The sequence below is a fragment of the Meriones unguiculatus genome, chromosome 4, assembly GCF_030254825.1.
Source record: "Meriones unguiculatus strain TT.TT164.6M chromosome 4, Bangor_MerUng_6.1, whole genome shotgun sequence".
Classification (NCBI taxonomy): Eukaryota; Metazoa; Chordata; class Mammalia; order Rodentia; family Muridae; genus Meriones; species Meriones unguiculatus.
Window position 1 is genome coordinate 140,787,343 of NC_083352.1, and position 14,310 is coordinate 140,801,652.

The 14,310-nt window shown below is 42.6% G+C and overlaps 1 long non-coding RNA gene across 1 annotated transcript in view; it reads right to left on the reverse strand.

Moving 5' to 3' along the window:
- Nucleotides 1-14,067: 14,067 nt before the first annotated feature.
- The window catches only part of LOC132653783 (uncharacterized), a 29,160-nt gene continuing 28,917 nt past the window's right edge, over nt 14,068-14,310 (reverse strand). Inside the window, exon 3 of the long non-coding RNA XR_009591658.1 lies at nt 14,068-14,227. This is a non-coding gene — a long non-coding RNA (uncharacterized LOC132653783). The remainder of the gene's footprint in view (nt 14,228-14,310) is intronic.

Here is a 14,310-nt window from a genome sequence, read left to right on the forward strand (position 1 = left end):
GTCCTTTGTCTCATGATAGAGTACTGAAATTAGGGCTAATTGTACTCCTGTATACAGAGGCATTTCCCCTTCAGCTAATAGAGACTTGCCCTGCTTGCAAAGATCAACTGTATCTCAACTCCCCTTTCAAATGTCTAAGCCTCCCGGTGAGAGTCTAGGCACTTTTACAAGACACTAACCTCTTCTTTTTCAATAAACTGGATAACTTCCATTTTTTTATCTTTGCCTTTGGCAGAGTTTGTAGTCTTAATCCTTAGTGACTGTGGGTAGGGATTAACCTGGCAAAAAGAAGCTAGCCTTGTTTATGACTTCTGAGGTTTGTTACAGGATAAGGAATAAGGATAAGTTTCTTTTGAAACTTTCAAAATATTTTATTCCTGTAAGGCACAAAGGGGTGAAAGACCAAAAGATAAGCAGCAATTGTTAACACTATGTAGAGTAGGCGCGGTATAGCAAGAGCTACCTCGCTGCATTCTTTCCCGCCTTCCGGTTCCGGGTGGGTATGTGACTGGGCTCACAATCTGCCTTCCCGCCTTCCCTGTTCTGGGTACGTGACTTAACTACAGCTTTGTTCAAACCACCCAATCAGACCCCTGTAACTATGCTTCTTGCTTCTGTAACCACGCCTCCTGCTCCCGAGCCCTATAAAAACCCGTCATCCCAACCGAGAGGCGCGCAAGTCCTCCGATAGGCTTGGTCGCCCCGGGTACCCGTGTATCAAAATAAACCTCTTGCGGTTTGCATCCAAAGGCTGGTCTCGCTGTTCCTTGGGAAGCGGGGTCTCCCCGTCTAGATAGGCTCCTGGGAGTCTTTCATTTGGAGGTCCCACCGAGATCTGAGACCCCCGCCCAGGGACCACCGACCCAGCGTCGGGAGGTAAGACCTGCCGGCTTTTTGTTCTGTGAGTCTTGTGTATCGTTGTGTTAAACGGTCTGTCTTTGTGTGAGTTCGTTTCCAGGGGGTTCGAGTCCCCCTGTGGTCTGGACTTGGCCAGGTCATCTGTATCAGACGGAAACTAGAAGGAGCCGACGGGCTCGTACTTCTATTCCGTGCCTCCTGGGAGACGTGTCAGGAGTGCCTGGTAGGGGAATCACTTGCTTCCCCGTCTGAAAGGTAACCCTTCTTGGGTTCCCTCCTGTCTGGAAACACGAGCCGAGTGGGACTCTTTGGGGCGACGCCCCTGAGAGAAGGCTACGTGCTTCATCTGGGAGACGGAGGAACCGGACCTCCGACACGGTCTCCATCTGAATTTTTGTGTTCGCTTTGGCGCCGATCTCGTACCGCGCGGTTTGTGTTGTCTTCTGTCTGCCTGATTTTTGTCATAAGTGTAGTGAGTGTTGTTTGTCTACCTTTTGTTTTCTGTTCTGAAAGGTCTCCCGAAACTTGTTTAAAATGTGTGCCTATGTGCCTTATTAGATCCATAAGCGCATATTGTATAGGCTGCCACGTGGTCTAAAGTGTCTCAGTGTCTCGCCGCCATCTTGACTTCACCATGTGATTTTATAATGTAACCGCCATCTTGGTATGGATAAAAAAAAAAAAAAGGAAAACCTTGGTCAAATAATTCTCATTTCCTTCTAGGTTAAAAGGATAGCTTATTTTAAATTGGTATTGGTTTTAAAAATTAAATTGCTTGCACTGGTAAATTCTGGTTTTAAAATCTGGTTTTAATCTTAAAGATTATGTTTATGCCTTGTGACTTCTACATAAGGGGTACTTTGTTTTAATATTGCAAAAACGGGTTTTAAAAAATTGTTTAAAGTTTATCAGACATTTGGGTATGACAATGACTGAGAAAATTGCAGTTTTTGAAATGTATCTTATGGAGAGCTGTTTGTTTGATAAGCTGCTTTGTTTATAAAAAACATGTTTACACCCTGTACTTTATCTTGAGACAAAGAAAAGGGGAAGTTTCACCAAGTTCCTTAAAGCTTGTTCTAAGTTCCTTAGAGTTTGGTTGTTACCTTTATGTTATCAGATGCAGGAAAGTTATTTTAAAAAAATTTGGCATTTTCAGAACTCCTCTTTATAGTAATGTAACTTGCTTTTGCTTTGCCTATAAAAAGCAAATCGTACGTAGACTCTGGGCTTCAGCAGGATCATGTCAGAATGGAAAGGATTTTAGTGAGAGTTTTTATGTCGTCTGAAAAGCAAGAAAGAGAGCAAAAAAGTAAGCATGTCTGGTTAAGCCAGAAAAGAAAAGCTGGAAATCTAAATGTATATAGCATGTTGCAGAAGGTTAGTGGATGTGTTATAAAAAGCCAGAGTTAATATGATTTAAAGAAAAACTGTATTTTAAAATGTTATACTTCATTTAAAAGGCTGGTGATTCCTCATTACAAAATGTTTTTTTTTATGCTCTTTTAAGGAAAAATTCTAGCTGATAGGTTTGGTATGGCTAAAATAATTACAGTTTAAAATTGTTCTGTTATGCAGTTGGTTCTGAAGCTTGTTCGATTACTGGGAACTTTTGGTTGTGGGGGATTATGGAAGCTCCGAAGTGTTTGCTGTATCATCAGCACCTAATGGCCATGTTTGGTATTGTCAGTCACAGCCTGTGCTAATGCTAGCACATGGCCAGCCGCCATGATGGTTCAGCAATGGAGAGCTCGTAAAGCTGTAGTTTGGCTGCCATATTTGTTTAAGACTTCCAGCTGAGTTCAGTTACACGTGGCCAGCCGCCATGATGGTTCAGCAATAGAGAACGCGTGAAGCTGTAGTTTGGCTGCCATGTTTGTTTAGGGATTCCAGCTCAGTTCGGTTACACGTGGCCAGCCGCCATGCTGGTCCGGAGATATGTTTAGTCATTAGTGCTAAATGCAAAGCTTTTTAATGTTCAATTTTAATGCAAGTGGTAGGAGCAGCAAGATTAGCTAGCCTCTCTATAAACTTTATCCGATTAAAAGGTTTGCTTTGAATTTAGTTCAGAAAGAACAGATTTAAAGTCATGCTAAATACTGCAGTTGAGCCTTACCTAGTCTCTTGTCTATTTGTCTTAAAATATATACTTCTAGGACATGCATCTCGAAAATATGCTAGAATCAGAGATCATAGCATTCTGTTTTATAGGACAGAGTTTAGAGCAGATGATAAAAACAGAGTAACTCGGATATGCTGGCCCTCAAGCTTGTCAGAAATCTGAATTAGGCATTTTAACATGTGTAAGCTTATTGTGACAGGAAGTCCCGCAATCCTGGCAGTAGCTCCCCCAAGGTCTCAGAAGATTTGGGCACAACGACAGATGACTGCAACTCTGGATTGTGGTATGCTAACCACCGGGCAATATTGCCTCAACTGGCCCACTGTTAGGGCCCAGCCAAAACTGGACACCTGGAGTCAATGTTTCACGTTGCTAAGGGCGAGGTGAGGCCATTCTCTCGTTTCTTTCTCCACAGAAACAGTCTCTCATCTTATGTGCCTGGCAGAACTGCGTCTATTCAGGATGCTGAAACACAGGAGCCAGGGACACTGCCTAGGTAATGGGCTAACTAGTCATCCCTGTCATTTTGATTGGTACATGGATTGGTATTTATTTAGCTTATAATTTATCCTTCTCAGGTCTCTGAACACCTTGACGGCTATGCTAAGCTTATGGTAGCTTTGCAACTAGAGAAAAGACAATTAAATCGACTGTTAGCTCATTGATCAGCTCATTAGCTAGAACCACAGAGTACTAGATACCTTATTTAGAAAAAAAGACAGGTTTGCCTTGCTCACAGACAAAAGTGGAGCTTATATAGGGTCTGAGAATATAGGAGTTTAGGTTGTAAAAATCTAGAGTGTTATTATTTAGTTTAAAAAATGTTTCAGAGTTGATAAATACAAAAGATTGGAGAGTCTAAGTAGTTTTTTTTAGGTATATAATTATAAATTATAAAGAGAAAAAATATTTTAAAGCAGATTAAAAATGGGAAATATTTTAAATTTCTCCCCCCTTTGCTACTGTTGTGCTTTTAAAAGTTCAGAGTGTTGACATTGATCAATAGAGTTCTGATAAGTTGATGGAGCAATAACTGCTTATTATTCAGTCACCAGGTCAAGATTTTAATTTCCTTTGTTGGCTTCTGAAGATAGACTAAAGGTGCTTCTCGTTATTTTAAAAACATCTGTTTAATGTGTGTATCTGACCCAAAAGTCATAGCTTTTAGTTCGGTATTCTTAATATCTGCCATTTCTGGGGTAGATTTTGACACAGGAATATCCTAAACCTATTCCTTCTAGTTGCTTTGTTAAGGAAAGTCCAAGCATCCAGGGTTTAGCACTAAAAGCCAGTAATGTATTTCTGCCTAACTTTCCAGTGTAAACATAAAAGTAAAAGTGAAAACTAAAAGTATATGCTGAGTGTATAAAAATGGCCAAGCTTCATTTGTGACTAATTACAAACAGCTATGCCCACAGAAGAAAAAAATGTTACTGTGGACACACTTAGGTTGTGTATAAAGGTTATAAAACAAACAGCTAACTGATACTCATTCAGTGGGATGCAGTTTTACCTGTTCCTCTCAAAATGTTTGATTTGCTGATATGTTACTTTTCTGAGTATTTAAAATTATGTATATTTCCTTTTGTGTACTAAAATTTCATATGAGTTTCAGGGATGTGACCTGGATCTGGCATAGCTCAAAAGGATCGCAGATGAGATTTTCCCTGATCTTTCCCATTTAATAGACAAATTTTAACTCCTGTCTCCAGTCTGAATTTATCTCAGCAGACCTTCACCTGTTTAACTCTGTCCGGGATCAGCTGTGGACTGCAAGCTGAGATCTGGACTTCCTGGAAACTAACAAGATTGCTCCCTGCCTCTTCGGGTGGATCAACGAACCAGATGCTTGGGACTTCCCCATTGCCCAGCCTTTGACTGGCATTTCAGCCTTCCTAGCCCCTGATGCCTACGGTCCAACTGTCAGCTCGAAGAAGCTCCAGAAGACGGATCTATGCCCAAATCCCCCCTAGCAGGCTGAAATGCTAAGTCAAAAGGGGCTCCCTGGCGTTAGCTATTGTCTTGGACATCTGCTTAGCTGAAATGGACACTAATATTGCAGCAACTGGGCTAAAAGCCTAGAGAGATCCTGTAATAGTTCTCCTTGGCTTACTACCCCTATATCCACCCTGAAGGAACCCTAGATCCCATTATAAAAAATAAATCTATAAGATACAAGGGGTCATATCTGGAAGACCCAAGATTGGGTCTTCAAATGATCATAGGAAAGGGGGAAATAAAAGACCAAAAGATAAGCAGCAATTGTTAACACTATGTAGAGTAGGCGCGGTATAGCAAGAGCTACCTCGCTGCATTCTTTCCCGCCTTCCGGTTCCAGGTGGGTACGTGACTGGGCTCACAATCTGCCTTCCCGCCTTCCCTGTTCTGGGTACGTGACTTAACTACAGCTTTGTTCAAACCACCCAATCAGACCCCTGTAACTATGCTTCTTGCTTCTGTAACCACGCCTCCTGCTCCCGAGCCCTATAAAAACCCGTCATCCCAACCGAGAGGCACGCAAGTCCTCCGATAGGCTTGGTCGCCCCGGGTACCCGTGTATCAAAATAAACCTCTTGCGGTTTGCATCCAAAGGCTGGTCTCGCTGTTCCTTGGGAAGCGGGGTCTCCCCGTCTAGATAGGCTCCTGGGAGTCTTTCAGGGGGGGATGAAGAGAACTCAGGAGACCAATAATCGATGCAATAGCATGAGGTTTAATTCAGCCATCATATGATAGAGCTGTTTCCCCCACACACACACACACACAAAAAAAAAACCCAGCAGAGACAGAAGTCTGAGGGTTTGAAAGGAAGGAGCGTGGGAATCACAAAGGTTGTGAGCTTGGCGACACTGGATTGGGTAGTTGACTTTTAAAATGATTGGTTCATTTTAGATGCCAAGTCCACTTGGTCCTGCAGGGATCTGGATCTGGGTTGGGGAACTGGTGACATCTGGACGTACTGCATATCTGGACTCTCCTCCACAGCGGGGCAGAGACCTTTTGCATTCCTTTGAAATGGGTCTTGTCTCAATTTATCCACTCTTGTGAGAGACCAAAAGATAAATTAGCAGCTATTATTAAGACCTAAAGTAGGTACTGTAAAGAAGTCTAGTAATGCCCTGAGGGGAAGAGCCACCTCACTGCATTCTTTCCCCACCCACTAGAGATACAGTTGCTAGGAAACTGGACCATCCCCCTAGGGAGGGACACCTGGTCATTAATGGTCTGGGAACCTTCCTATAGCCAATCGATTCAAAATGTAGCATTTTGACCAATAGATGCTTGCCAGGCAGGAATTGCCCCTGCCTTGGGCATGCTGGGAGGGACCAGAATCTATACATCACTCAACTAACCTGGGCGCAGGGCGCTCAGCTCCCACCGCTTTGGCGTTGGGGGCTGTGTAGGCCCAAGCTGCAGCTTGTAATGATTTATAATAAAAAGAACCTCATGTATTTACAGCGGAGTCTAGTTATTCCTGGTCTTTTGGGGTTCGTGAACTGGGCAGAACACTTCCTCCTGCTTTCTCTAAAAGTGCTGGGAAAATTTAATTTAGCATGGGGTATAGAATTTATAAAGAAACCGGTAAAGCCAGTCTGTTCCTTTCATTCCCACCTTACTCTCCTCTTCCCTTGCTTTGGTAAATCTAACTTATCATGTTTTCAAAGCCTTTTGGATACTAAGATGCCCCGACCTGTGGGACCTAGTTATTCGTGGGGGAGAAGGGGGTCAATCCTGGAAAAGATGGGCGAGAGAGAGAAAGGACACAAGCTGACGGTTGCCGGTCAAGTGTCAGCTTTATTGAGCTTCAGTGTTTCTTTTAAAGCACGGTTCTGGCAGGGCGGGGGAGAGGGGCGAGAAAAGGGAAATAGTAGTGGAAAAATACCAAGGCCCTTGGTGGGAGGTCCCCAAGGCTAAGAAGGTGGGGTGAAAGGTCACAAGGCCCAAAGATAATATCTGTGGTCACGGATGTGTCCCAAAGCAAACAGTTTCGGGAACAATGGGTCATAAGAAACTATGGCCTGCTGACCTCTGGTGCTTATCTGGCAGGCCAGGCTCTTAGGGAGGGTCCCAGGGCTTAGTTGCCAACATCTCCTCCCTTTTTATCTCTTTAAAATGAGGGGACCCTTTAGGATTCTCAATGAGCATAAAAAAGGCATTTTGGAAGAGCCAATTTGTATAGCCTACTCGGGGCTACCCACACAAGCAAGTTTTGGAGGCCGCGTTCCCCAAAGCAGGACATCACCACCATTGTCGACAGTCTATGCCACTTCTGGTGCAATGGGACAAAACCCTCAGAGTGCCAGGGCCATAGACAGTGTATATCAACAAGTATGGCGGGCATAAGTCCTCATTATGATTAGGGGCACAAACGGGGTCTGAGCCTGGTGGAAGGCAATGCTTGGCCATTACCCGTCATTGGAGCAACCTCCTCTTATTGCGAGGCTGTCCTGTCTTAGGTGGGCGAAGACTGACTTGCACACAACCGTCACTGACTTACCAGACCGCACAGTTTGTGAAACTGTAACGCATTAACTCTCCTCAGAAAGAATGAGGGCCAACCCCGAGTTAAGAGCTACAAGACATTTGTTAAATATGTTTGAATTAATTTTAACGAAATTGGTCAGCCAATTTTGAGAATCGTAAAGGGTCCAGATCTAGTTGGGAGAGCGGCCCCAGAACTTCCATCTTGGGCCAGGGGATATTAGGGTGGAGAAATCGAGGGGGCGGGAAGCTGGGGCATCAGGTGGAAGCTCTACGGCAGATTCTTCTTCTCCAGCCAGGCAATGGTAATGGACTCTGATGGGCTTGACTGTAGAATCCACCTGACTCTTAACAAAGCTTGTTAATCATTAAAGGCCCAGGGGCCGAAAGAGAGAAGCAAAAGGATACCTACAAAAGGTCCTAGCAGACTGGGAAGCAGAGTGGTTAGCCATGGGGATGTGGAAAACCAATTTTGATATCAGGACTCTTGTTTCTCTCTGTTCCATTTTTGTTCCTCCAAACTGGAGCGAACCTTACCGATACTGCTTTGCACTAAACCTGTTTTGTCAGTATAAAAGCAGCATTCTTCCTTGAGCGCAGCGCAGAGTTGGCCTTCCTGGAGAAAAACCAAATCTAGACTGCGCCTGTTTTGTAAAACTACCTCAGATAAGGACACCATAGAATCTTTTAGGTCCTGTAAGCCTTTTTGCAAATCTTGTAGGTCTTTGTCCACTGCTAGGGAGAGTTGGTTAAATTGTTGCTGGGAGGTAATTAGGGAGGCTATGCCTGTACCAGCTCCAGCGGATCCAAGCCCTAGAATTACAGTTAGAGTAATGGCAGTTAAGGGCTCATGTTTAACTCGAGATGGACATACCCCTTTTTCCCAAAACCGAAGGAACTCATCCTTAGAATGTATAGTCAGCCTTGGGAAAAGCCGTACAAGGACGCAGTAATCTCTATGGGCTAAAAAGGTGGAGCTTACAAGATTAGGAGTAAGACCAGTGGAGCAGGCAAAATAAATGCCATTAGGTACAGCAATATATGTAAAGCTTGAGTTTACAACAAGAGTAATATTGCAAATTTCTTGTAAAGCCACCGGGGGAAGCATGGAAGGTCCCAATAGGCACGTTCCAATTCCGGACACCTGTGTGACTTTAAGGCTGACTCCCTCTGGGTGCTGCCACGGTAAGGCATTAGAATTATTAGTTGTAATTACTTCTAAGGGTAAGGCTGTGCCCTCATAGAAGGGTGGCCGTGTGAGTAACACACCCAGCATTCCTGAAAATCAGTGGCGTTAATTTGATGTATGGCCTCTTTATTGAAGGGCAGAAGCAGAAGGAATGTACTTGCCTTTGGCAGGGTTACTAAGTGACTAGAAATCACAGGATGGCCCACCAAGTTGTGTTAATAATGGTAATTTGGAAAGTTCCTCAGAAGAGTTACTTAGGAAGCCCTGAGGAAGATTAGGATTTAAGGTATTTCAGGAAGATGATCTTATCGAAAGCTCCAGGTCAGCCAGGAATGCACTATTGTATCCGGGCAGTAGTCCGGTCAAGCCAGATGCCAAAATTTAGGGGGCAGCAAGGTGCCAGAAGGTCCCCCTTTATTTTATTTTTACAAGGCCATAATCCCAAGGGAACCATGCCTGTCTTAGGTGGGAATCTGGGGTCTTCAACCCTTGCTAAGCTCGTCACTGGATACATCAGCAGCTATTGGTTGAGCTCCTGTCTTAGGTGGCAAAAAAAAGGGGGGAACAGAAGACCACTGTGGATTCTCTTACCCGTCACTGGCTAACCGGTTCAGCTCACTGGGATGATTAGCATTAGGCCTATTCATAGTCTTGGCTGACCATCTCTAGCCTTTGATAGTGCACCTGGATGGGGTGTACCTTTAGGGCCTCAATCTGCTGTTTAATAAAAGCCGTAATTTTGTTGAAGAGAACTGGTCCTATTGAAAGAATTATCAATAAGATAAGCAGGGGACCAAGGAAAGGAAGGAGATAGGGAAGGAGCCCATTCCTGTGCTGCTTAAGTCCACCATGAACATATATCAGCTGGAGGCAAAGGATCACAGTCCATGGAAACAGTTGGTTTTTTTTTTTTCCATCATTTCTGTAAAGAGATATAAAAGGCATATGTTCTCAGGGTAATTCTTTTACCCTGGACTGATGAGTGTTATTATTATTATCTATATGCTTTACTAATCCTTCTGGCAACCATCTGGCTGCATCTATCTCTTTAGAATTGATGCAAACTTATTCTCTGCCCCGTATCAGGACAGGACCTGGACCATGCCATTTGTTGTCCAAAGGATCTTTTCATAGGACAGTAGCAAACTGTTTTTCTGTACCCATATGCCAGAAACATTCCACAGCTGAATGTCCATATTTTCGAGTTTCAGGCCCTTGTTAATTAAAGTGTTAATTAAAGCCTCACAGTATTTTTCCAGAGTACGGAAGAATGTAACCGCCCCGGACCCTGGTCCTCTGCTCGGGCAGAGATAAGGAAGTGAGCAAGCAAAGACCTCCACTCTGCAAAGAATGACCAGATCTATGCTTGAGAGATAACATCACCTAGCAATCAACCCAAATGGACTCAATTCTTCTCCTGAAGAGCCCCTGACCTTCTCTCAGGCTCGCTCCTCAGAGAAGACACAGGTTGAAGCTAATTGCTCTTCCATCTTTGGCTGTAGCCACATCCCCACCAGCAGGAGATTCTGAACGTGAATTAAAGATCAGATATTCCTCAGGTGTCTGGCCAGGACTGACCAGACCTGAAAGTCAGCTACCTAATCCCTCATCCAATTATGAGTAGTCAGGACGGCAACCCCTGAACTTCCCTGTGCCTCATTCCCTAACAACCTGAGGCTTATGTCTCTAGGGGCCCGCTCTTAAAATTTTGAAAACATATTTCCAACATAGCCAGGACCATTTTCTGTTTTAAGTCGTGTTGGAAGTTTTAATATAGCAATTGCTGACAGCGTATGAGCAATAACATTTTTTCCAGCTTTACCAGTTTGGAGTGTGGAAAATATAAACCCACTATAAGTGTCAACAAAAACATGAACATATTTTAAATTACCAAATTTAGGAATATGTGTAACATCCACTTGGCAAATAACATTAGGTAAAGGCCACAGGGATTGACCCCAAGATGGGAAGTAGGCAAAAGGACAACACAAAGACATTGTTTAAACAAGTCAGCTTTATAATTACCTTAGTTAAAGGTCCTGGAAGGTTAGAATGAGCTTGCAAATGTCCAATGTAAAAGGAAAAGTGTGTTGTTTTTTTTTTTTGTATCAAATTTTGAATTTATAAAAATAATTTTAGCAGGAGATGTCTAAATTTAATTTGCAGTATCTAACCTAGGCAAAGACTAAGCTACATAGGCACTATCTGTAAAAATGTTTAAAGGCTGTTTATTAAAACTTTAAAACACAGCCAATACTGCAGGTAACTCTGTTATTTGCACAGATATGCTAGACACTTGAAAAGATGCATCAACAGGTTGGACTTTGTCATAATAAGCTGACATATGTTAAAATGCCATATTCAGATCTCTGACAAGCTTGAGGGCCAGCGTATCTGAGTTACTGTTTTTATCATCTGTTCTAAACTATGTCCTATAAAAGAGAATGCTATCTAGAACTATATTTTAAGTAGATTTATAAAGGCAACTTTAGTTACCCATCCTAGGCTTAACCTTAAAAAAACTGAACAAAGACACTAGGTATAGCTCAACATCTTAACCAACTGTAGTTGTTAGCATAACTTTAAATCTGCTCTTTCTGAACTAAAATTAAAGCAAACGTTTTAATCAGATACAGTTTATAGAGAAGCTAGTAAATCTTGCTGATCCTACCACTTGTATTGAAATAGAACAGTAAAAAGCTTTGCATTTAGCACTAATCAGATGACTGAACATACCTCAGACCTAAACAAAAATGATCGTAAACTCATGGCTTTACCCTCTTTATCTCCGGACCAGCATGGCGGCTGGCCACGTGTAACTGAACTCAGCTGTAAGCCCCAAACAAACATGGCGGCAAAACTACAGCTCCACACACTCTCTGTCCCTGAACGATCATGGCGGCTAGCCACGTGTACAATCCCCCACAACCAAAAGTTCAGGGTCATCTTTGGCTATATATGGAGCTCAAATAAGTTTTAGAACCAACTGCATAACAGAACAGTACAGAACAATCTTAAACTGTATAAATTATTTCAGCCATACCAAACCTATTAGCCAGAATTTTTTCCCCTTAAAAGAGCATAAGAAAACATTTTGCAATGAGGAATCAGCCTTTTAAGTGAGTTATAATACAGTTTTTGTCCTCTGGTTACATACATTTATTAACCTTTTGCAACATTCTATATACCGTCAGGTTCCTAGCTTTTTTTTTTTTGGCTTAACCAGACATGCTTACTTTTTTGCTCTCTCTCTTGCTTTTTTAGACAACATAAAAACTCTCATTAAAATCCTTTCCATCCTAACATGATCCTGCTGGAGCCCAGTGTCTACGATTTGCTTTTTAAAGGCAAAGCAAAAGCAAGTTACATTATTACAAAAAGTTCTGAAACAGCCAAATATATATATATATATATATTTTTTTTTTTAAATAACTTCCCTGTAGCAGACAAGATGGTCCAAGGTCACATAAACTCTAAGGAACTTAGAACAAGTTTTAAGGAACTTGGTGAAACTTCCTCTTTTTGTCTCAAGGTAAAGAACAGGGTGGAAACATTTTTCCATAAAGCAGCTTAACAAACAGCTCTCCATAAGATACATTCTAAAAACTGCAATTTTCTCAATTAGCACAAACAATACGGCAGGGTTTCATTTAGTAAAACTGATAAAATAAATACCCAAAATCATTGTCATACCCAAATGCCTGATAAACTTTAAACATTTTATTATAGCCTTAAACATTTAAACAATTTTTTTAAACCTGTTTTTGCAATATCAAAATAAAGTATCCTTTTTGTAGGAGAGAAGTCACAAGGCATAACCATAATTTTAAAAGTCAAAACCAGATTTTAAGACCAGAATTTACCAGTACAAACAATTTAATTTTTAAAACCAATACCAATTTAAAATAACTCATCCTTTTAACCTAGAAGGAAATGAAAATTATCTGACTAAGGTTTCCTTTTTTTTTTTAATACCAATATGGCAGTTACATTATAAACCATATGGTAAAGTCAAGATGGCGACGAGGCACTGAGGCACCACATGGCAACCCACACACATGCGTTCATAGACCCCACAAGCACATAGGCACATACTTCATGAGGCCTTTCAGAACAGAAAACAGAAGGTAGAGACGAAAAAATACTGCACAGAGACATTCAGATAAGAAAAACATTAACCAGCTGGCCAAATTTACTGAAAATGCTGATGAAGTTAGCGGCGTCCCCCTGAACTTTGGCAGCTGTGACCACCTTGATCACGTCTTGCTACCCAGATACAGACATCTCGAGCTCAGGAATTTTTAGAATAGAGAACAGAAAATACTACACGCACAAACATTGCACAGAAACATTTAGACACTTACGGCCGGCACAAAAAAACAGAACATAGAGACAAAGACAAAAAACAACTGCGGTACCTGCTTTTTAAACATTTAAATATATATAGAGAGAGAGCATAACCATGATTTTAAGTCAGAACTAGAAAAATTCAGAATTTATCAGTGAACACAATTTAATCTTTAAAACTAGAAGTGGCTCCATCTTTCTGGTTTCTGTTCGAGAGCTGGCTGAAGCTGACACTGGCTGAAGCCGGTGGGGGGGGGCGGAGTAAATTGCAGTCCTGCTAAACTCTGTTGCTGGCAGAGGCAGGTCTTAGGCCTCCGAGGGTTTGGGCGTTCTCAACCACCCAGTTCTCCGCAAGCCTGGCCCTCGGTAGGAGAGTGGGAAGGAGACAAGTAGAGTCCCAGTTCCTCCTGCTCACCGTGCTATGGCTCTGGCTCCAATCCATGCCCTTTGCCCCAGCCCACCTAGGGGCCTTTTTTGTTTTGGGCGGAAGGGAAACAGCACAAAGAAAGTAGGCTATGAGACTTAGCAGTTTCTTCCCTTGACTCTGTTTCATCCTCACTTTGTAATGAGGTGAGGTCTATCTCTTCTTTAGGAGGCTTTTTGGTACCAGCTCTTTTTTATGTACTATCTCTTAACATTTGCTTGCACTGCCAAATGTAGGCGGCCAATCAGGGTTATGGTACCTGGAAGCCTCTTCTTTTAAATCACTCTCCTCTGAGGGGTCTAATTGGTCAGGGCCTTCTTTGGGAAAAATGGGGAAAGCTAGGGAATTAACAGTAATGACGGGGGGATAATTATTATCTTTATCTTGACCTCTTTCTCTAAGGTCCTCGAGAGAGCAGGCTCCAACCTGATCCCACTTTTTGGCATATCTCTGGCCCATCAATAGCAAATCATGGACAAATGTCTGACACAAAAACAAAGAACTTAATTAAATCCTTTTTCTTTTAACCCGTATTCCTCTCTCCCTGAGAGAAGCCTTTAAATCCTTTACAAAAGTGGCTTCTTTAGACAAAGAATGGCCCATCTTTATGGGACGGAAATGTAAAATAGAAACTCACCAGGTGTTGCCGCTCCTCGGGTGCCGAAGCGGGAGCCTCAGAAACTGCCTTGATCAAGGTCTTTACTCCGGGGGTCCGTCCGACTTGACCCATACTTTGAGCCCCACGTTGGGCGCCACTCTGCCCCGACCCGCAGGACCTAGTTATTCGTGGGGGAGAAGGGGGTCAATCCTGGAAAAGATGGGCGAGAGAGAGAAAGGACACAAGCTGACGGTTGCCGGTCAAGTATCAGCTTTATTGAGCTTCAGTGTTTC